Here is a 25,426-nt window from a genome sequence, read left to right as displayed (position 1 = left end):
GCCTTTTTTTTTTTTTTTTTTACTTCTCTGCTGAGATTTTCAGCAATCACCCATTGTTGCGGCAGAGATAACAATCCTTGTTGCATGCCACTGAAGTGTTATCAAAACATCAGTCATTATTCTGTATTGGCCCAGACCAAACTTAGCTCATTCAGAGCAGTGTGCTTCCATGATGTCAGTACAATGTAAGCACACTACTCGTTCCTTTGCAAATATAGTACTGTTAGTGTAAAGGGTTTTTTTTGTCTCATGAAAATAATTTAACTAGCCTATAAAAAATTACGCCATAGTAATATGACACTGAACCATTTTGGTTCCTTCCAAAGTGCTTTGAAATTAAGCAGAACTCAAGCATTTTCCACCCAGGACAATAAAGTGTAAATTGCTTTATTTTGCATAATTTCTTTTTAGAATGTTTTAACAGATTTGTCCTGAAACAGGCAAATATAAATTTTAAGCAATACATTTTAGAGAGCAAATTCACACACACACAGTGTGGTCAAAATACTATATAACAGAATATTTCAGTTGTAAAAGGATTACACTGGCTTAAAGCAAAAGCTGTATCTCTAATTTAGTACGTCTGCATTCTGAGCAGTAAATTTAAAAAATGGTGGGAAATTAAATTTTTTTCATCAGCAGGGTAAAAGGTTCATCAGATGAGTTTGAGTTAATTGTCTGAAATTTGAGTTGAAAAGCACCATCCCCCATCCAGCAATGGCTCCAATTTTCCATCATTCAGAGCAGAACCAGATTCCAGTAGTTCAGCTCCCAGGATTCACATTAATATATTAAATCTGTTTTCTTTGACATCTTAACCACAGCATATGTGGTTTCATCCAGTACTTCTGTACAACAGAATATCCTCACTGCCTCCACTTCTGTTGACTGACTATTGCTGAAACTACATTCCAGTGCTCTTGAAAACAGCTCAGCTAGCTGAAGCCTAACAGAAGCCACATGTCAGAAAACACCTCAAAGATTTTCTTTGTCTCTGGACAAAGCTAACAAAAGAATATTTTTCCTTTCTTCCCCAGGTAAAATCTTCTTCACTGACCGTATGGAAAGGAAATTTAATTATGTCTTTTCAGATAGCTTGCTCTTCTTCAGTGGTGAAGCAGGACTAGTTTGCTCCTGGCCCCATGTTCTGCAGTAATATGACAGTGCTGATTTGATGGACTATGCCCATGTAGGAAAAATATGGCCCTGCCAGGAGCATCCATAGAATGGATTCTCCCTACCAGGAGTCTCAGAGAAGGGCACTGAGGCAGGGGAACTGAGACACTTGTCTCCATGTAGGTGCACTGAGATATTAAAGTGCTTTTACTCTTCAGTCTGCTGCTGGTCAGAAAGGCCTATGCAAAAAATACAGAATCTGCCTTAAAGGTCCAGGTAATTCATTTTTGTTCTTCCTCTGAGCACAGAGAAACAAGGCAAGACCAGCTCAGGCTTAAACCCCATCAAAGAGTTCCGAAAGGTTTCCACAGGACTCCCATACTTCAGAGAAGAGGAGCAAAACACAACGAAACCTGTGCAGCCATAGTCTACCCCCATGGGTAGACCTGGGCTCCTTAGCTGGCGCTAGCACTTTCCCCACCCCTTGCATCCACTGCAGGACTGCCTGAAGGCTCAGAGAGGATATCTCCGCCATCCTTAAAGGGTAGTCCTATGAGAACACAGAAATATAACACATTCCTACCTCTACTTGATGTGTTCCTATCTGGGAGCAAAGAAGCCACGTTTCAATATCAAGCCCTCAGCCACAGGCTGGTCTCTGCTCTGTGGGCACTCCACTACTTTGGAAGCCACCTCCCCTCCTCCCTGGGACTACACTTACACGGACAGTGTACGGGCTGCAAATTGGGTCCTGAGCACTGTCTGCAGTCATTGCGTTAAATGACTGTCCGGCACAGTCAAACCAACTTTTCCTTTCTAGGCGTATCTGAGCACAGCTATGCATTATTCCAATGCAAGGCAGCATTCCACTATTAATATGTGACTCTGGAAGCCAAAGACCTGCAGAAGCCCCACTGTGAGCATGAATGGCATGCGGCTGCATGGCAGCTGGGAAGAAAGTAGTGCTGCGCTCTCATTTACCCAGCTAAAACCCAAATATTTACTCCCAAATTGAGCTGAGCTGCAGCTAGTCCGTACCAGCTGGTTATCCTATTGAGCAAAGAAAGGAGGGAAATGGATTTCTTCCTGTTTTCCTTACTGGTCAAAAGATTAAAAGCAATACAGTGGTGTTGGTCCCTAAGTATTGTTTGATTAATATCCTGTTAGCCAGTTGGCAAATTGCCAAATTCACTTCTCTTTAGATGAAAAAGAGACTGCTCCATGAGCTAAAATGGACTTTATTAACTTAACACTAATAATTCAGCACTTATAACCAGAGAAAAGATTATAAGTAAATATAGGCATGCGTTGCCTATCAAGGTTCCTTCTTGTTTTCCTTCTGGGTAGGCAAAGAACTACAGTGCATCAGATATTTCACCACCACAGTCCAGTCAGAAGGGTTTAACTTTTACAGGAAAGTTGTTATGAAGCAAAAGGTCAGAAGTCCCGAGAAATTCCTTTCTCCCAAGAAGCATCTAGAAACTTGTCCCTACTGGTTTTTAATGGTGTTGATCAGGTAAGAAGTAACGTGAAGTATTCTTCCCTGCCTTCCATGTTTCTTGTCTAGTTAGTAAGCTAGGACATTTCTAGCTGGATATTGTCTGCTGGCCCATAAATCAGCTCCCTCTCTTGCCTGACTGTTATAGCACATTTCACATTAAAAACCATTCTGAATTCTCCAGCATGTCATTTCCTTTGGTCTTCTTCATAGCAGAGGTTTATAGCCAAGTTCAGTTTAGAAACGAGTACGAGGCTGGAGTCAGCAGCCCATAAGGTACCTTCATTCACTCAATGTTATTCATATGTTTGGGACTGCAGTTATGACATGCATATCTTTGGCCTACTGTCTGTATCAGCCACTCATGTCAACAGGGATTTTTTAGGAGATAAATCTTCCCTGTCACCTCGAGCCGTGGTTGCTTCCCAAATAGTACTCCCTGAGGGACTGACATGCCATAGAAGAAGATAAATGTTCTGAGGACACTCACTAAAAATACCATGTGTTAATTCCCCAATTAAAAGTCTCAGGGGGAGAATAATGAGTGATCTGTTAGCAATTCTGTAGGTTTGCAGTTGTCTAATATCCCACATCTGGGAGCTACTGCCCTCGGGTAGCAGCTAATTAGCCCCAGTTACCATAGTGCCTCACAGTCCTTAATGTATGTATCCTCACTACTGCTCACTAAAGCAAATAAGGACTTATTTCAGTTTGGCAGACTGGGAGATGCATTTCAGAGAAAGCAGGGAACTGACTTTACAGCATTATACTCCATGTACAAATCACAGTGAGGCATAATCCAGGTCCTGACAAGTACTTTCTACCCAGGGGAGAAACTGGCCACAGAAGAAGAGGTTTCTTTGGGTCAAACCCTCTTATTTGCAAGGACTGCAAAAGTGCTACTTCCCTGTCAAAATCAAACAACCAGCAGTTTCTTCGCCTAGCCCCTCTCAGCCAGCTCTGTAGCCAGAAAAATCTGTCACAAGGCCTTTTCTTGAGTGAAGATCCAGTGATTGCTCTGTCTCTTCAGTTTTGTGTTACCTTCTGCCTCTGTCTCTGCACAAGTCTTCTTTCTCCCACACAGGCAGGCACGCAGAGCTCATTACCTCTCTCTCCAGGGCTTGCTCTTTTATTCTCACAGGCTGGCATAATTTAGCTTTTGCAGGAGCTTAAGAACTTGCTCCTATGATTTTGGAGACTTGGTACAACTAGGGAGCTCTGTTACTTGTAAGGCTTATCTTGAACAAAACATGGCTTTAACCCACTCACCTCCTGCAAACACACCCAGGCTGTAACAGCACTGAGATAACTCAAGATTTTTTTATTTTATATGCTCCTTTGGTATTGATTTCAGTAGAAGCTGAATGCCTCATCTGCTTATGCATTCTGAAAATCCTATTAAGTGCCTCTTTACTTCTCTAGGTGCCTAAATATACTTTTCTTAATTTGGCTCTAAGTGATTTGCATCTGTCATCAAGATTTTTGAGAGTGCGGCTCGAGGGGAGACGCCTCCCTGTCACAGCCCTTCCATGCAGTCTGTCACTTGTTCCGATACCTAAACCGGGAACTGAGCTCTTGCGAAGATGCTGTGACAGTGTGAAATATGTCTATTAAACTGTGAACACTCTTCATGCTGTTGCCTCCTTGTCTCATTACACCTCCCATCCCGCACTGAGCCCTCTCCCCAAGGAGCCCTCGCCGTGGGGTCATCATGCCTCCGTCTCCCTTTCCGCCACCGCCTCCAACCTATACAATTTTCTGCAGCAGATCCCAGCTGCTGATGGAGCCGCAGCTCCTCGGCAGAAGCAGGGAGTTGTATTTTGGGAGGGGGCAGGGACAGTTTGGGCTCTCGGGGGCAGTATCCATGACAGCGGCAGTGTCACACCTTGGCCCCCAGGCTAGAAAATATAGTGCTTAGAGGGAAGTGCAATCAAACCAGGCAGCATATATAAACATTTGTTTCGAAGGACATCCTAGAGAATGAAATGCCTGTGGCTCAGAAATGTCCTTGCTCAGCTTTTCTCATCTTCCTTGGCTTGTTGTTACTAAAAGGCACTCCTAGGCAAGAAAAGCTGTGAGGGGTCATACATCTGAGAGGCTCAAAAAAGCTGAGGCTCGGCTCCAGGGTTTGTGTCAACAGGACAGCTAAACACTTCTCACACTGGAGAAAGGGCACTAAAAAAGGGCCTCTGTCTTTAGACCTGGCGCTACATGCAGTAACTGCTTCCTGCAGCCAAGAGATTCAGAATTGGGGCCAAGAGGAAACCGAACAGGCCATGACCAGGCTGGTACCCACCTATGGACAACTTCCTGGGAAAAAAAGGGCCTCGTTGTGGTCCTCAGCATCTCTGCCCGAGCCCCGCGGCAAGCCTCAGTCAGAAAGGAGAAAAGAGGAACTTAGCACCTCTGGGAATTACAGTTCAAATAGTCCTCCGAGCACCTTGAGCTGTTTTTAAGATGAAAAGAAACTTTGAAAGGGGGATTAAAGTTAGGATAATCTGGTTTTGATAAGGGAGGAACAGCTATTTAAAAAGAACAATGAAAAATGCGAACATATTCAGAGATCTAAGCTTGCTTTAAGAGGAATCTAGAAAAGTGCAAATATGGAAATGTTCTGAATCTGGTCAGCTGTTTCTCCTCCTACAGACCCTATGCTGCAGCCCAGAAGGCCTTGATAAACCAGAGCTTCAAAGTCCACTTGGTCTTTGCCACTGATTTCTCTCTGTATTAATTCTGTTTAATAACCAGAATTGCACAACTGAAGTGCACCAGCACTCGCGACTCCCCCACCAAGGACCCAGGAGTGCAACTTCTGCACTCCCAGGTCTTTCCTTGAGCTAGAGCTAGTCTTTGCAACACATCTGTGCTTCTGTTGCCTCTCTGCAATACCATAGTAATAACAGTGGCCCTATACAACCCTTACGGATTAACTAGTTACCATTTGCAGTGGACACTGACAGTTGTACTGCTGATAAATCACCTTTTTGGAAAGAGTAAATAAACTCCCATACAAAAAGCCTAGCAAGATACAATTTGCTGATCGCACGTCAAACAGGCAGACAGTCCAAATCCAGAAAAAAAAAAGAGAATAAACCCCTCATCCTCTCCTAGTGTCTGTCATGATGAGCAGAGAGAGGAAGAAAGGGTTACATTTGTTTCCAGCAGAAAGCGATGAGAATGTTCTCGCCTTGCATATGCCAAGCCTGCAAGGAAAATCACCAAGCTGGATTTCCTTGGGAAGCAAATGTTAACTAACAGAGATCTGAATGGAATGTTTTTTCTTGGGAGAGGAGCAGGGCTTCCCTCAATACCGCTTTGGAGAAAATAGTTTTCATGAGGCCTAGAGCCAGGGGCCAGAACATAACCTAATTAGGCCAGAAAGGGTGATTAGCTGCTTATTTTGAAGATGTTCAAGCCATGCACTCACATTATACACTGCCCTGGGAGAAAAAGGATGCTGTTTATACTCCCAGATATAAGGGATCAGCAGAGTTTATTTTCCCCTACAAATGAAGGCCTGTTCTACTCACATTGCTTCAGCTGAGATCAGATCTGTTTATTTTCACACATCTGCAGGAAATGGGAATATTTCAGTCTATTATTCTGAGTCCAGGGAAGCAGTTTGTATTGCTTAACCATGGGCAAATTAGTCACAGCCTTCACATGCTACCTCAGACAATTTGTTTAATAGTACTACCATTAGTGGCAAATGGATTTACAAAAACCCATAGTGCATATTCTGCTGCTTGAACATTTTTCAGGAGGCATGAGAAACTTTGTTAAACCCCCAGATGACTGGTACTCCACTGTGGGAGATGGGGTTGATCAAGTTCTCCCTCTTCCCAGCAGTCACCTCCACGTGTTGATGCTGAGCTGAGCAGTTTAATGCAATATTTCAAGCTCACTGTTTCTTTATTGAATTAGCTGCTAATTTGGGAGGGTATCTGGAAGCACAGCACTGAAAAAGGAAAATGCTGGTGGGAGAAAAGAGAGGCGCAGTGAGGCTCCCCACACACAGCTTCTGGTCAGAGCAGTGCCAACAGGGTAAGGACACCTTGCCAATACATATAGTGCACCCTACCAAAAGTTACAGTGGGATCCCACTTCAGTGTTTACAAATATTTGTTTGAGTTGGCTTCATATTTAATTATAAAACAATCCCCTTTTGCTAGAGTTTGTTAACAGGATTTGTTTGCATGCTTTGATCTTCTATTTTTAATCATATCTCATGTTCATGAAGCCTTTGCTAAGATTCTCCACTGATAAAAGAGCTCAAATTGTAACAAATGGACTATGATCTGACAATATATCTTAGAAAGTGTTTTAATTCCTTTGAAGTAAAGCTTTTTGATGGTCAATTAAATTATTTTAATTGTATCTTACTTATTTTAAACTTAAATCAAGATTGTTTTCCAACTACTGCAACTTAAGAATTCTGAAGAACTCAGGCAACTGCAAGCGCTGTGAACGTAAATTTTATCTGTTGAGTACATTCAGCGATAGAAACAATCAAGAATGCACCGAACATCAAATACTGTGATGAAGACAGAAATTACTGGCAACTAATTATAAAGATATGGAGCAGCAGAAGGTACAGTGTGTAACATACATTATGGAGCTGCCAGAATAAGCTACTTAGGGATATACAATAATAATTTAGATTGTTGATCATAATAATCTCATGCTGGTCATAACTGTCTGGCAGTTATTTTATGCTTCCCCAGCCTGTTTGCTGAATCTGTTTGCTGGGTTTTGCACTTGTTTATAGTTTGCAAATTGTTTGAGGCAAAGTGAATTTTGTTGTTTGTTTGCATAGTACCAGTTCTTGAGAAGGGGTGATCTCCTTTGCTGAAAATAATTTAAAAATCCCTAATGGATGCAGTAAAAATTCTTCTCTAGGAAAAACAAACTCAGCTGAACTTTAGCTAAATTAACTGATATCCCTCATGATCCACCAATTTTCATGATGGATTATGGGGAAGCTTCATGAAGTTCAAAAATAGCACTGTGTTCCTCCCTCCTCCTTCTCCTCCTTGCAGGGTCCTGCTGGCTATCAGAAGATTGATCTGCCGCAAGCAGAACTTCCCCACTACAATGAACATAATCCTCCAGTTCACTGGTTTAAGTGAGTCTTGAAGGATTATTTTTCAGAGTAATGAGGGGTTAGATGCTTCCCAAGATAGCCAGACAGCCTTCATGGGTTTTTAAGATGAGTCAGTACATGAGAAGTTACAAAGTGCCATAGCCTTTGCTTAGGTATTTTTCCCTTTTCTCACAAAAAGGCCAGATGCTCTGAAGCATCCACCTACCTGGGAGCAAGTTTCTCATGCAGATCCCAGAGAAAAAATTTCTTGAGGTGCAGATGTTTCTATTATTTGCTTGCATTTTTTTCCAAGTAGCTTCCTTTTAAAAAAAAAAAAAAAAAAAAAAAAAAAAAAAAAAAAAAACACACCTGTTCCATTTTCAAACATTTGCTGTGATTTCCAGGGCAACAAAACATATGAAGGTATCACTTTATTTGTACGGTTCTCTTGCAGCGGAGAAGTGATAGCCCACAAGCATGTATGCATGGCATAACCATGCATCCCAGTGGCCCGGTACACTCTTGCTATCCCTTGCTGTTTGATCAGTAAGAGGACTAAGTCCCTAAAAGACTTCCAGAGATTTGTCAGAATCCAATATCACATGCAGATAAGTCCTGCTTTCATGGATCCTTGTTTTCACAGACTCCTTGGCCAGTCGCTGCCTCCTGAGGCACATGTGAAGTGGCCCATGGCAGTGGGGGAGTGACTGCTCAAATGCAGTTCGATAGCTGTGTTTTCCGACCCAGGAATGCCCCAGTCTTGACCCCTGCAATGCAAGTAGCAGTTACTGCTCCTGGAGAAGTTAAAAACAAGCAGCCACAAAAAGCAGCTCCCACATCCCCACTAATGGTCCCCCAGCAGAAAAGCTCCTGAAAGGGAAAAGGTCAGAACTGAAGAGCAGCAGCATTCTATTCGCTTCTTCAGGCAGCAATCCCTTTGCCCAAAGAAAACAAGCATTGGTTAAATAGACCAACACCTTTATTGTAGAGGTTTGGCTGTTTCTGGTCTCCTCCCTTGCACATGCCTAAAGAGTCCAACACAGACGGTATGTTAACCAGATGCCTGATGTGAGCTATTCTGGGGTAGGAAGATTTCAGAATTTCAGGTTTTCCTATTGTTCTTAGGAAAAAAAGTGGTTAAAAGCTGATTAGCTATTTATTTCTCCTGCAAGACCTGACCCACAGGGACAAGCATCCCTAATACCTACTTGAGATTATTAAATAATTTCTAGCCTCACTAAAATTTGGGCATATTTCTACGGAATTTACTTGTAGGGGTTTTGAGACGTTTTGAGAAAATCAGTGGGACTATAGATGATTTTTCCCAATATACACAGGAATCTATGTTAAATTGGCTAACAAAGCTGCTTGGATTGGAAAACAAATTAATCCACCCAGTGATTTATAAAATTCCCACGAGAAACAGAAAAATAAAAGCTTTTCTACATTTTACTTCTGTGAAGAGAGAATGAAACATTCTTGTCTCCTGAGACATTCCAGTCCACACTCCCATCCTTTGAATTTTATCTTCCCTCACCAGATTCAGATTTTGAGAAGCAAAAATAACTATTTTTATTAGAAAAGGTGACAATGGCAAGAAAGGATGCTGTCAATCAAGGACCAAGTCCCTGGCCACATGAACTTCCAGGACAAAATGCTCAGCACAACCAGACAGGCTGTGTGGAGGCTGCTGGGGAAGAGTGCCCCCCATGAGGTTCCCCCACAGCCTTGTTACTTCCAACAAAGCAGGCATCTGAAGGTCTGATAATCGATTAATCAATACAGCAATGGGGGTTCTATGCTGTTGCTCATCTCAGGCAAAAATAGAATCTTAAAAGCAGATGTTTCTCTCCAGTGACTTGGATCCCTTGCTCACATCAAAGTATCCACATTCAGCAAAATTAATCCCACCCTTTCTTAAGGCTGCTTGCATTTCCTGAGTTGCTCAGAAGGGAACACTCTTTCCTTTCTCCTGCACCTCAGCTGCCCAAGAGGAGGATGGGTGCTCAAACTTGTTTAGAAGAGCAGCCCCCCTGACGATGAGCACTGTGGGCACTGGTTGCTTGGTAGGATGAAAGGAGAAAGAAACTGTGTTTAAGTTGAGAGGTTCTATCAGAGTCCAACAGACACAGAGGCTTAAGAAATTCACCTCAGGGGAAATGCTACACTGTATTTTGTCTGCAAAAAATACCCGAGCAGTACATCATGGATGTGCCCAACAATGGAATGTGACCAGCAAAGTTCATCCACATCTGCTATCTTTTAAGAAAGGGGAAAAACTATATTTGATGCAGCATTCAGCTATTTGCACTTTGGAAATCCAGCTCCCAGGGAGTTATTCTTTCATTCTGTTTTATTAGTTTTCACTGTCTCCCAAGATCTGTGGAGTTCAGCTCCATGGTAACTCAGGAACTTGCTTAGTCATCTTACATACTGATGTATACAAGGAAAGCACAGTGCTAATACACTGTTTGAGCATCTCTAAGATATATCTAAAATATCTAAGATGTGTGGCAGAGGAGGATTTATAGAGGATACAGAATAGTGCTGCCTTGCCGTAAGGTCATAGCGATTGTGTCTCCAAGTCAATCCTGGCTTTGCAACCACTCAAGTCATGTTAAACTTTTGTCCATGCTGTTATGCAACATTTGTTCTTCCTGTTTTCTAGAGGTTACAATAAAAAAATACAAGGTGATTTAAAAAGGGAAGAAAAACAGAGGAAAAATTACTTGCTCTACAGTAATTAGCAGCGTCTAGACTTACTAGCTGGGTGCTACTAACATACTCCAGGATATGAGCCCTGTAGTCCTCATTTTTTCCTTGTCTACAGCACAGTGTAAGTCTGCTCAGCCCCAGGCCTAGGCTTTTTTACAAATGACAGAAATGCATGAGGGGTTAGTGTATGTCCATATTTTGCTCTGGCATGTGTATCCATACTCGGAAGCCCTTCAGGCAATAGAAATCATAGAAAAGCCATAACAACTGTCACACAGACCTGAAGTCAGGTCTCTGGTTCCTACCCTTTCATCCTGGTGCCCTCTCACCAGCTGGCTAGCCCCATACATGACATAAACTGTTCAGTTACTTTGAATATCTCTGTGTTGATTTTTATGATATATGATGGGGTCTGGACAACAAAACGTCTAGCACAAGCTGCAGCTCTGAAGTGCTGTGGGGTTTCATTAGTTAATACCACAAAGACCTGACATGGAACATCTAAAGCCTTAGCAGCATTCTGCTCCTGCTCACTGCTGTTAGCTTTGAATATCCTTAGGATTACATTTTTAAATACCTCAGAGAAGATGACAAGAAAATTAGAAAAGACTACTAGGAAAAAAAAATTTTCCCCACATGTTTTGGGGGAGGAATAAAGCTGCATGTTACCCTTTTAATATTTGCATTGAGCACACAAATTTTCAAAGAACTGGAGAGTGATCAGCTTTTGCTATTTCAGCTGCAGTGAGTGACCTGAGCGGTGCTAGGAGAAGGTAAGATATTTGTCCAAACACAATGGCAAGAAGCTAAAAATCTATAACAACATGTTCTGAGATCATCTGGCCTGGTTAATCTCTCAAATGACAGTTCTACTTTGAAAAGCCCGCATTTGAAAATTACTAATGAGCAATCAGTGATGTCAAAACACAGTACCTGTTGTGCCAGTGAGCTTTTCACCTACCGCCATTTGGATTTTAATGACCTTCTGATGCGTATCAGTGCAAAATAACTCATACCACAACCAATCTGCTTTAACTGTTGTTGTTTAACTTACAGGATAAGCCATTACAGAAACACATCTCTCCCAAGGCAGCTGGTAAAATAGATGGGGTGAAGTACCTAATAGCAAAACAGAGACAATAAATACTGAAGAGGTTCTCAGGCCTGTGAAGGCATTTTCATTGAATGTACCTATATCTGCCTTTGAGTACAAAACCTCTTCCAATAGCACTAAAGGGTCAACAATGTATCTGGGGGCAAAAAATAAAGACCACTTTGGCTGGCTATGCTATCGAACATGTTAGTGTAAATTCAGGATCCCAACTCCCTGATCTAGCAGAGGTCAGGTAAGCACAGGTATCAGACACTGGTTTCAAATCTGGAGGTGAGGGTCTTCAGTTGGTACTTTCACAGAGTTCCCAGCTAGTCTACATTGTCCTCCTGCTCTGGCAGTCTTTCCATCTGAAACACACTGATGTACATCATCAGGGTTACTTCAGTTGAGTTTTAGTTGGTCATATGCAACTTTCTGGCTTGGTATAATATATGTTCATCTGTAATCCTATCAGCTGATTTCTGAAGTTGAAATAAAGCCAAATGCAGAAAAAGTGAAAATTATTCTATCCATGGTTTACAGTCTGTATGGACCTCTAAGACGAAGTTCTTTATTGTTATTGCTATTACTATTGTTAAAATAATTTTCATTTTGAAGTACCAAAAGATAAGAAAATAACTAGAACTTCAAAATTAGTTTGATTAAAAGAATGGAAATTCACGCAAGGGTATATGATATATAATTATACAACATGTAAAACTATACGTACTACTACAGAAAATAAATTTACACAATCAGGATCTACACCTTATGTAGATAAAACTGGTGACAGAAAAGGTACTTTACTTCTGGAGACATCTGTTCTCTGCTAATAAGGAGGGAACTTATTTCTAATTAGATAGATCTTACATAAAATATTTGGCATCATTTGAAGCATCTTGCATTCTGTATCTTGTTTTAGCTACCTGACTCATCAATATTTTGCTTTTGTAGCCAAGGAAGCCACACTATGTTAAGGCAAAAATAAACAGTCATCTGATAAGTAAATAATAATACAGTAATGGTAGTGACCCATTATTTAAGGTTCCAGAACAATTTTCTATTAAAAGTTCATTTCATTAGAATGCTTCAGCACATTTTTCTCTGCACTGCTCCATGGTTAGTTCCCAATCAGAGGAAAATATCTGGAAGTTGCAGGTTTTAGGTGGAGCTACTTTTTTAGAAGAGGAAATCAGCAGTTTGTAACCTTTCATACTGAATGTTTTGCCCAGTCATAGTCCAAAATAGACAAAATTAAGCAGAAGTTTCCTCATTGGTCATGCTGACAAGACATGAAATACTTTTGCCAAGAACCCTGGGAAGGATTTGTTACCAACGTGATCTCCTCTCTCAGTATAACCCCATGAGAAGTTTAGGGAAAGGGTACAAGTACATCACCTGCCCTATTTCTAAATCTATCACACTTTGATGGCTGGAGATACATTATATATGTCTGGGGACTTATATTAATCAAATTTACATAAAAGTCCCCTATCTCTGCCCTTGGCTCTATCTAATGGAAAGCAAGGTCCTCAGCCTCCAAAGATCACTGTGAAATCCACTCTAGCCTATCTCCTTTTATGAATATTCTTGGCAGATGTTGGCAATGAATACACTCAAGCAAATGAACACACTCAAGCAGTCGTTTAAATTCTGCTACTTTCTCAGGAAGGGTATTTCTTATAAATTATATTTGGTAACCTCTACTAATTCATCCACTCTCCTTCAAATGCCAGCTATAGCCTGGTCCTGTATGTGTGTTCATATAAAAAACTTTCCCTTTAAGCTTTGAGACTTCAAGAGTCGGCAGTGAAAATACTTGAATTGTTGATTTTATTTTCTAAATAAATTATGTTGAAAATATCACATTCCCATACACTGTTTCCACCTTAAATTATACACTTTCCACTTGGAAAAAAATCCATTTTCCACTCTCTATTTGTGGAAGCACCAGTCCATCTTCCTGAGGTTTCTCCACAGTTCAAACAAGGGCAGTCTGCACTTTGCACTAACCAGCTGTTTACCGCCTTAAAAAAATTGGGCTTCTATATAATGAGTCATGGGTATTGAAGATTTAAAGATCAGTTCTTGATGCTCCCAACTAAGGGAGCACTTAAATTATGCTTAATTTAATCGCTAAAGTATATTTAAATGCTTCTCTAGGTTGGAGTTGTTATAAGTTGAGATCACAACTTAACATTTAATGGACAGTAAGTTTCAGTGCAAATGCCATCATGCAAAAAGCAAATGCACAAGCTCTGGAGTGACATTTCATGTGACAGCTAGTGAGGAACTTCAGCTGATGGGTGGTGAGCATGTGCGGACACGAGGGTAAAACTAAGGATGTTGTAGACTTTGCACTGCCTGTTTCCTGGATTTTTAGTACTTGTTTCACCTTTATTAAACAGCTTTAATTTTTTTAATTCTTGCAATTAAATCTGCTTTACAGTTATCTTGTTGGGAAGTTCTTTATAGATCATAGTCTTTTCTGAAATTACACTGTGCAAATTACTTGCGAGGTGAAATTATGCTTAGTGAGTAAACCAAATATATGTGCAAATAATAGATGACCCTCACTGAACAACTTACTTCCGAATAAATTTGGACATACACATTAATTTGGCCTTTTGTTGGCAGTGAACCTTAGTTTTACTACCTCGATAACACAACAAAGAACAAACAAGAACATAGTCCCTGGGTTTTAGTGCAGATTGTACAGAGTAGCATTTAACTACAAGGCCACAGCATCAGATCATGGTCCTGGCAAAGACTGGAAGGTTCAATTCCTTGAAATGATTGATTGCCAACGCTGAGATTTACTTTATGATTACTTTTTTCAGAGTTTGTTTCTCCTGTTTCCAGCAGAATATTAAGGAGATACTATTTCCATGAGTATTAGCTCAAAAGGTTATAAACATTTCTTTCAACATCCTACCTCTGTTTTCTCCCATACCCATTCCACCTACCTTGAGATGTCTAGCTGAGATGTCTACTTCAGAAACCTGACTACCCAAGATATATCAACTGGCATTCAAAAATCACTATAGTCACCAGCTCTTCTCACTGGTCGCAGAGATATGTTTCTCAGTCTGTGAACTGTAGACCCAAAAGCAGCTATGAAATAGTTCTTGATGGGGTTTTGAAAAGTAACCAAGAAAAGCAACCCCATAGTCTGTGGGATGAAATTCACTGTAGAAGGGCTCCACTTTACACTGGAAAGTTGAAAGGAACTGCAAATCAAAAAAGGCCCAAGAAGACTTTGTCCGCTCTTAGCCAATTCAGTGGCTAAACCTAAGCACTTGGTCCTGGTATTGCTGGGTAATTAACCAATTCTGGACATGCTGAATAGCAAAAGACTTCATCAGTCCTTAGGCATCTTTGTGAAGATGTCCACATTTTTAAGCAGAACATGAAATATCTTCTAAGAAAACTCACCACAGTTAATTTCATCCAATTGTTCAGAAACATCAACATGGTTATCATCTCATAAGCATAGTATAACAGGTAGTAAAAATCATGAAAACTTACATGTTGTCTCTGCTGAATTCTTAAAATTACCTAATTGCAAAGATAGTTACAAAATGAAGAGGAAGAAAACTGAGGACAACTACAATAAACTCTGAAGTCAACACTGACAGAAACAAGGTGTCAGGTGTCATATTAGATAAAGTAACTTGTGATTGCATACCACAATGTGACTTCATTAAAAATGCAAACAAATTTAAGCCTGAGGTTATGCAATTGACCTTAATTTGTTTTCGTAAGGACATCTAAAAAATTTCAGAAAATGTTGGCAGAAAGAGGAACTGAAGACAACTCTGTAAAGAAGTTCTATTTTTTGTACAACATAATCAAAATTGAAATAAACCTTAGGTTGAACTTTAGAAATATGATACAGCTTCTAACTAATTGGGTAAAATTAGGTAATTAGGTAAAAATTTATTCATGTTACCTTGAGCTTGAAATAAAAAAATATAACTAGGTGAAGAAACGCACTTTAGCTGCCATGCTCAGCTGAATTCACTTTGCTTGTATGTTCAAAGGTACATGTTTTTTATAGGAAACATCATTAAATGGAAATCCTTGCTTCTAAGTAACCAATGATCCAGTGCAACCACTGGCCTTCTGATCATTTATACTAGTTAACTCTTTGGTCACTGCCTTGCAAGCTCTGTTTTGGACTGCTTCAATCGGATATTTCCAACACAGGTCTGCTACCTGAAGGAACTAGCTCCAAGCAGTACAAATTCAGGCTATTCCACATAACTCAGCTGTAGTGCCCCCTTAGTTTGGTTTTTTTTTACTACACCTCTGCTATGGTTATTTTTTAAGGACACATCAAAGGGCTTTCTTTAAAAAGTGATAAGAACTTAAGCATGAAGGCTTTGCTAATACAGCCGCATCAGTAAAGACCATACAGCATAGGAATGCTGTTGTACTCTTAGCATGGGTATGAATTTTGAAGGTATGGTTAATTTTGCTAGGGAAAGTAGAGCCACAGGAAACCTTAAAGTGTTTGTGTTTTCCTATGTTTTGCTTTTTTTAATCAAGTGAAGCTACAATAGCAAAATTCAAGTTTCACAGCATAGACAGTAGAATTTCTTCCGCTCATTTCCATCAGTTGCCCCATGCCACCCTTTTGCTAACATGGTTTTGAGAGCTAAAACTTTTCTCTCTGACACCTAGAAAGCTGTCTTCTGTCTGAGGCAAACTCCACATCTGAATACAAAGATCATCCTAGTATAGTTTTAGATATGAGACTTCATTATTAAACATTACCAAGGTATTTTATCTCTGTCTGCCAAACAAAGAATATTAGAAAAGATAAACTGGAGTATCTGAGCTAAAAAAATAAACAGGAATTTAACTCCTAACCCCAAAAGATAATAGTGATTTGTTTGTGTTGGTATTTCAGTTGGATTTTTTTTCCACATTTCTCTACAAGTTAAGAAAAAAAGACTTGGAAACAGTGACTCCTAAAACAAACTGAACAAAGATTTATGTCTATTTGCAGAAATATTAGTTCTCAGTGGGCATGTCTGCATTCAATATTTTCCATATTATTACATGGTTTCAGTGTTGCCAGAGTCTGTTCAGCTACTCTAAATATTTTTTTGCTTAAGGATATATTTTATTTCTGTTGATGGGAAAATCTGAGCCTTGTAACTTTCTGGACTACAAATTCATAAGTGACAGTCAGACATGAACAGAATTTCTCTCCCTTTTCAGCATGCTCGATAAACAGAAACATGGAAATGATATCTTCAGTGTAAGCAGGGAATACTGATGTTTAAAAGTTGTTTCAAAAACTGCCAGGAAGAAACAATGAAATTCATAGGTATTCAGCAAAGAAAACTGAGAAAAAAGAATGAATTAATCTATTTTCATCCAGCGAACGTGACACACATTCAAAGACCAGCAAAACCAAGCTCATGAAATAGGATTCCTCTAGATGGAACTCTTGAATTTGAAAGATGAGAGTCATGTAACAAAAGGATCGAAACTTAGGAAATTATTCTCTTCCTCCTACTGAAACACCTCCTTAGAGGAAAATGGGCTTATCTCACCTACTCAGTCCATGGCATGATGAGACATAGCTCTCCTGTGCAGAAGACTTGAATTTAAAGGACTTGAATAATGTAGTAAAATAAATAAAATTATGACTACGATAGAGGTTTTGACAGGTGCAGAGAGCTATCTATCTCTGTAGTTCCTTTCAGAGTAGGATTAAGGCTGATAAACAATGATTTTAGATTTGACTCAGCTCTTGCCATTGAAATTCTTACTAACACTTGCAAACCGGCCTGGACTAGAAACAGGATTTTAAAATTTTTTTAACAATCTTTTAATTATTCTGTAAGTGAAAAATTTATATAAAAATACTTGGGAAGTTAATGGGCAACAGAACATCAAATTCACCTAAATAGAACAGAATTTTTGTAAAATATTATGAAGTAGTGACAGAGCCATAGAAGAATATTTTGTAGCAGTCTTGTCAACAGCATGAAAGCAGTTCTGCAATAATCTTTAAGACAAGTGTGATATCTTTTAAAATTAATCATTAGAAATATATTTGAGAAAAAGAACACACGTATATAGCTACAGACCTAAGTGGTATCCTTAAGCTTCCAAAAAACACAAAGATGCCAGCAGTAACACCTAGTCACCACAGATACATTCAATGAGAACACAAAAGCAAGTGAGGCAGAAGTGCTAAAATGAAAAAGAGCTTTGCAGGTTAATACATCTCCACTGAAGCACTTGCAAGGTAAAATATAATAATATGAGGCAGCTGTTCCTAAAGCCTCTGCACTCACACAGAGGAATGAGGTATCAGCTGGATGTCAGGCCCTTGAACCTTCTATCAACACTGCAACGAAAGTAGTGGCCACTCTGCACTTCAGCACAGCACACGGTGTGGAAATAATAGACACATGAGAAATCACAATGTGATAACAGGTAGCGAATGTTGACTTCTGACAGTGACTGTGCAGTTTTTATTCTTTGCATTTTTAGCTTCACATCTTGAACTGCTGAAAAACACTTTTCTTGGGGCTATCTCTGAAACATACAGAGAAATCTTGTCTGGCAGAAAACTTAATGTGCATGACCTAGTGTGGTACACGTAAACATGTGCTGTACTCTCTCATAGTTATCTGTTTGCTTCTGGCTGTTATTAGATGTATGAGTTACCCTCCTAAACTCGTACAGCATATGTAACACATTTACCTTGAAGAGAACACTTTTCTCATTGAATCTCTTACAGCACTAGCAATGCTTTTGCTTCCCTGTTTCTGTGAACTACATCTGGTGATGGCAGTAGCTAGATATCCTCCATGCATGGGCCATGGTCCCAGGGCTGCATTTCTCCTCACAGGGCTCCAAAGAGGATCCCAGATCCTGCACTCAGTGAAACATAAGCTCAATGTAACTCGCAGCAAAAATTAAAAGCTACAAAAATAACTGCACAAAATAATTTAAAAGACACCCTTACACAACACATGCAGCAATACCACCCCAGCCCAGAGACAGCCCAAAACAGTCCCTGAGAGGAGTAAATTGTCACATGTAGGATTATTGCTCCAATGCATAACAAAATACCTACACCCAGGAGAAAATGATGCAGCAGATCCAAAATATATTAACTGATCAATTTCTATTTCTGACGTGAACAGTAGGAAGGACCAAAGCCACCTACACCCCTCTGAGGTACAACAGAGACCTCTGTTACTGCTACCAGAGGAAAAGGTCCCTGCACATGGGTCCTGTCTTGTCCCCTGGCACAGCAATTGGTCCCAGCTCTGGGAGAAGCCGAGACAGAGTGTGGGGTGGGCCCTGGGTGGCACTGATCTGGCCCTGAGTGCTCAGCGGGTGCTCCTGAGCCTGCAGATGCCCAGCCAACAAGTACCATGCAGAGCCTGCAATTGCCCACTACCCCAATGCGCAGCAGCAGATGACAGGGGTGATGATAGTTTTTCGGAAGACATTTTGCAATTGCAACTGTGTACTTCATATACAGCAGCCAGATGCTTGGGGGGGAGGTTGGGGGAAGAACTATAAATCTATAAATGAGTAATGGAGTGTTGGGCTATGAAATTCATAGATTAACATAGGAGAAATTCTCTCAGCGACTGCATTAATGTTAGCACAGCATTCAGTTGTTTATCACTTTGAAATGGCTCCTGCCTCTTGCCACAAAGGCTGTGAGAGGCTTGCCTGGCCTTCTGTGTGCTTTTCTCGTGTTCACCTCGAGCCAGAAAGAATTAATTCATCACTGAGATCATACAATCAGGATCTTGGGCTCTGCTAATACCCACTTAAATAATAAGACTCTGCTTTATGTAACGCTGACCTCGCTGGTCTCAGATTGCAGCTTGGTCCTCACTGCCTGTCTGAGAAGTTTTGGGAGAACAAAAGGCACGAGGGGCCACTTCAAACCTCTTTCTGCTCTCACACTGTGAGCCCACATTTGACATCAGAGATCCCAACGTCACAGCAATATCCCATGTGCTTGAGACACGTCTGTGAGAGGATTTACTGGTCTTGGAGGATGCCATGAGCCACTCCTGGTTGTCAAGCAAGGCCAGTTCAAACCTGCAGAAGCCCTTCCACATACTGCTTTTTCAGGGAAGAATTTAAAACTTCTTAAACATAGCAGCACCCAGCTGCATGCTGTGCAGGGTCAGCAGGTGCTGCCATGACCTGCAGCTGCCCAGAAGAGTCACTTCTGAAGTGGCAACCATCTTCCCAAATCTACCTCCCCCACAGTCCCCTCTTCACTCCCAGAGCACCACTGAGATTGCTGGCAGCCCTGAGGCAGCCGCTCACTGCGGTGGGTAGCTCCAAGACTGTTTCTAACCCCTCTCTTTTGGAGACAATGCACTCTTCACCTTGCCCAGCTGCCCAGCTCAACACAAGACCTTCCTGCAGGTCTCCCTGCTGGGGGCAGACCCCAAGTGCAGCACAGGGTATGGGCTCTTGCACAGCTCCCAGAGTATCCTCTGGGCAGCACTTCAATCCTACAGTTCCTCTCCATCTACATTTATCCTGTACCTCATCCATTTTATAGTGCTTCTCCAACTGATTATCACCTTCCATCATGGAAATACCATATACTTTGTATTTAGTCACTTTATTCCTGTGCCAAGGATGCTCTCAAGCTCCTGTCACTAGAAGCACCCTGTGTTCTCTTCATGCCATAGATTTTTAAATGTGGTAGTTATACATTACTTAAGCTGCACATATTTCTTCCTAAAATAACACAGGCATCTCTATAGACTTTCACTAGGTCTTTGATGCACTCCAGGCATCTTGCTTTTCAGTCTATTATTCAGTAGCACAACAAAAATAATTGGGCCTTAGTACTTTCTAAGTCTTCACAATTTTTTTACTCCTAACAGAGTGAGTGGTCAGGTGTGATACAGAGTACAGAGGAAGCTGGAAGAGAATAGATGAGCATGCTAGCAATTAGGCTAGTTCTTTTTGTTTGCTACTGTAGAGGGGTGTAAGGCCTACGGAGGAAAAAATCATAGATAGTAGCATTCTGAAAACAAGTGAGGAAGGTGAATGAATGGAAAAAAATAAAGTTCAAGCTCACAAAAACTGTGAAGTTCCTGAAGCAGCATTTCGTTCCCCTCAAAACAGTAGGTCAAACAGACCAGCAGGAAGGTCCACAACTGTGGTGTGTGTTAGACAAATCTTGTTCCAGATGTTTCACCAGGTGCTGCCTGATCTCAGACAGGAGCATCCTCAAAGGATGCATGAGGTGCCCAGACATGAGTCACTGAGCAATTTATGCTGTCCAGGTAGAACACACCCCATTTTCAACCATAGTCCTGAAATTCCAGTTGCCCATAGTGTGTACATGTTATACTTTGCATCTAGTCTTTGCTATGGAGTGAATTAGATAATTTGAGTACAGATGGGAAGCTAGAGCTGGTGGGGACTGACCCCTCAGAATACATACATGCTAAATGTGATGCCTTTGGCCTGCTTCAGTTCTACAGGAGTGCCCCAGCAAGGCCCTCATCTTGCTGCAGTCACCCACACCCATGCACTGTGCCCCTAAGTACTGTGGCTTGACACAAAAATGTGGCAATGACAAGCTGCAAACCAAACTTCTCATTTGCTTCTAGATTTTCTGCCTACATGTGGCACACGTACAGTGTTTGAGATCAACATCTGGAGAAGACAAGGACCTGTTTCTTTGTGGGTACCATATTTATAGACAGGGATTTGTAGGTGGGAAAAACTGCTCTGAAAAAATACAGGTATCCTGGACTTGTAATGTGTTCTTTGCTAGGGCCCAGCAGTATCCTCCACCTGGGCAATAGGGCCCTGACATATCAGGGAGGAATATATCTTGTGATCCACCTGTTGTCACCATTTTGAAGTACTCTTCCACTGCTACCCAAACACAGGTGACTTGGGGTTAAATGCTTATTAATCGAATAGAATAAAATCGATACGTATCTTTTTAATGCAGTCAACATTTGAAGTATTACAACCAGAAGAGACAAATCAAAACACTGAAGAGGGAAAACACAGAATATCTGTTAAAAAAGACCCAGGGTCTGAAATAAGATGTACTGATTATAAACATATTCCATCAGTTAGCTGTACCAATCTCGAAGGAAGCAGCCATGAGATATTCTCCTTACATAGTAAACCCCGGGGAAACACTTCTGCAGTACTGAGGCATGCAGACTAATAGTAAGGCCAGCTGGCCAGATCTGCCCTGGAATTACCTCTTGCGTGATCCCACTGAAAATAGAAGGGTTGAAGAGGCTTACAAATCAGAAGAGCAGGATGGCAAGTTCTAGCTATTGAAGCTGTAAAACAGACCTGATGATCACAGCCAGAAATGTCTGAGAGTTTGGTTAAAACATTACAGAGAAGCCTAGAGACAGTGTGGCAAATGTTCACACTGATTACTACGGTAAGCCCAGAGCACTGCTGTTTAGGTAGATCATTTTTCACAGAATCACAGAATCCTCTAGGTTGGAAAGGACCCTGGAGATCATCTAGTCCAACCGTTCGCCTAGCACAGCTCCCACCTACAGCATATCCTTAAGCTCCAAATCGACCCGACTCTTGAGCACCTCCAGGGATGGGGACTCCACCACCTCCCTGGGCAGCCCCTTCCAACCCCTAAAAACCTCTTCTGGAAAGAAATGCTTCCTAATATCTAGTCTAAACTTTGGTGCAACTTGAGGCCATTCCCTCTTGTCCTGTCGTTTTTTATTAGCCTAAAGAGTCTCAAACCCAGCTCTCTGCAGCCTCCTTTCAGGTAGCTGTAGAGGGCGATGAGGTCTCCCCTCAGCCTCCTCTTCTCCAGACTAAACCCCCCCAGTTCCCTCAGCCGCTCCCCGTACGACCTGTGCTCCAGACCCTGCACCAGCTCCGTTGCCCTTCTCTGGACACGCTCGAGTCATTCAATGTCCTTTTTGTAGTGAGGGGCCCAAAACTGAACACAGGAATCGAGGGGCGGCCTCACCAGTGCCGAGTACAGGGGTCAGATCCCTTCCCTGTCCCTGCTGGCCACGCTATTGCTGACACAAACCAGGATGCCATTGGCCTTCTTGGCCCCCTGGGCACACTGCTGGCTCCTGTTCAGCCGGCTGTCAATCAACACCCCCAGGTCCCTCTCTGACTGGCAGCTCTCCAGCCACTCCTCCCCAAGCCTGTAGCGCTGCTGGGGGTTGTTGTGGCCCAAGGGCAGCCCCCGACATTTGGCCTTATGGAAACTCCTCCAGTTGGCCTCAGCCCATGGCTCCAGCCTGGCCAGGTCTCTCTGCAGAGCCTCCTACCCTCGAGCAGATCAACACTCCCACTCAACTGGGTGTCAGCTGCAAACTGACTGAGGGTGCACTCGATCCCCTCGTCTAGTTCATCAATAAAGATATTAGACAGGAGTGGCCCCAACACTGAGCCATGGAGGACACCACTCATGATTGGCTGCCAACCAGATTTAACTCCATTCACACAACTCTTTGGGCCCGGCCATCCAGCCAGTTTTTTACCCAGAGAAGCGTGTGCTCATCCAAGCCACGAGCAGCCAGTTTTGCCAGGAGAATGCTGTGGGAAATGGTGTCAAAGTTCTTACTAAAGTCAATGTAAACAACATGCACAGCCTTTCCCTCATCCAATAAGCACGTCACCCTGCTGTAGAAGGAAATCAGGTTTGTCAGGCAGGACCTGCCTTTCATAAACCCATGCTGACTGGGTCTGAGCATCTGGTTCTCCCTCCTGTGTTGCGTGATGGTACTCAGGATGAGCTGCTCCATCAGCTTCCTGGGCACCAACGTCAAGCTGACAGGCCTCTAATTTCCCAGATCATCCTTCTGACTCTTCTTATGGATGGGCGTCACATTGGTCAATTTCCAATCTGTCAGGACCTCCCTGGTCAGCCAGGACTGATGGCAAATGATGGAAAGCGGCTTGGTGAGCACCCCAGCCAGCTCCTTCAGCACCCTTGTGTGTGTCCCATCCGGTCCCATAGACTTGTGTGTGTCTGTGTGATGCAGCAGGTCACTGACTGTCTCCTGGATTGTGGGGGGTTTGTTCTCCCAGTCTCTGTCTCCTGGCTGAGGAGGCTGGATTCCCTCAGTACAACTGGTCTTGTTATTAAAGACTGAGGCAAAGAAGGCATTAAGCACCTCAGCCTTCTCCTCATCACTTGTTACCATATTTCCTCCTGCATCTAGCAGGGGGTGGAGACTCTCCCTGGACTTTCTTTTGCTACTGACATACTTATAGAAACTTTTCTTGTTATCCTTGATTGCAGAGGCCAAATTGATTTCCAGCTGGGCTTTACCCTCCTGATTTCTGCCCTGCATAGCCTCACAGCCTCTCTGTAATCATTGTGTGTGGCTAGCCCCTTCTTCCAAAGGCTGTAAACTCTCCTTTTCTCCCTGAGTTGCAGCCAAAGCTCCCTGTTCAGCCAGGGTGGTCTCTGGCATCAGCTTCTCTTGCAGCACCTGGGGACTGCCTGCTCCTGAGCCATTAAAATTCCTTCTTAAAGAGCGCCCAGCCTTCCCGGACCCCTATACCCTTCAGTACAGTCTCCCAAGGGATCCTTTAAGCAGGTGCCCAAACAAGACAAAGTCAGCCCTCCTGAAGTCCAGGATGTCAGTCCTGCTTAGCTCTCTCCTGATCTCTCTAAGAATACAGAACACTGTTGTTTTGTGATCACTGTGCCCTAGTCAGCCTCCACCCACCACATCATCCACCAGCCCTTCTCTGTTCACAAAGAGAAGATCCATCAGGGCACCTTCTCTGGTCGGTTCTCTCACCAGCTGTGTCAGGAAGTTGTCTCCCACACATTCCAGGAATCTCCAGGACTGATCCCGCTCTGCTGTGCTGTATTTCCAGCAGATGTCTGGGAAGTTAACGTCTCCCACAAGAACAAGCGCAAGTGATCGTGAGATTTATCCTAAGTGAAATAAGCCTAAAAAATATCTTGTCATCTCTCTGTCCTGGTTGGGTGGCCTGTAGTAGACTCATAGTACAACATCTGCCCTGCTGGCCTTCCCCTGATTCTAATGCAAAGACACTCCACCCTGTCTTCACTGCACTTGTGCTCGAAGCAATCATAACAGTCTCTGACATACAGAGCCACCTCACCACCTCTCCTTCCCTGTCTGTCCCTCCTAAAGAGCTTGTAGCCATCAATTGGCACACTCCAGTCATGGGAGACATCCCACCATGTTTCTGTGATAGCAACAACATTATCATTTTCCTGCTTCATCACAGCTACAAGCTCCTCCTCTTTGTTACCCATGCCATGTGCATTGGTATACATGCACTTCAGGTGGGCCGATGTTTTGCCCCCTTCCCCTTTCCTCAAGTTTAAACCATTAGGACCACAAGCAGAGTTTGGAACAAGGGATCCAGCTTTGCCTGTGGCTGTCAGATAACTGAAGTCAGGAATTTTTTTTCTGAAGTCAGATTGGTTGGATGAGGCCAACAAAGTCTGACATACAGCAACACCTGAAGCAGAAAATGCTTCATCATTAAAAAAAAAAAAAAAAAAAAATGACTCTAGAGGCAGATTCTTGTTTTATTAGGTGTAAATCAGATGTGATATTAAATCCATATGGTAAAGGTTAACATGTAAGAAGTATTGCATATTGATCACAGCACTTTAGAACTGGCCTGATTTTCATTAGCATTTTATCGGCTCCACAATAGGCAACAACACTGATACAGAATGCCTAAAAATTAACCGCAACAGTAAATGATAATGAAAGTTTTAAAAAGATGATAATGCAAGTTTTAAAAAGATAATAATGCCTTTCTTATGCCTGTGATGATAACAAACAGCAGAGATCCCTAATATCAGCATCAATTCCATCTCATAAACAAGGAAAAATGAACATGGGAGAAAGAAACTATGCAGATCTACCAATAAAATCAAAAA

The sequence above is a fragment of the Athene cunicularia genome (assembly GCF_003259725.1).
Source record: "Athene cunicularia isolate RWA chromosome 1 unlocalized genomic scaffold, athCun1 chr1_part1, whole genome shotgun sequence".
Classification (NCBI taxonomy): Eukaryota; Metazoa; Chordata; class Aves; order Strigiformes; family Strigidae; genus Athene; species Athene cunicularia.
This window is presented reverse-complemented; position numbering follows the sequence as displayed.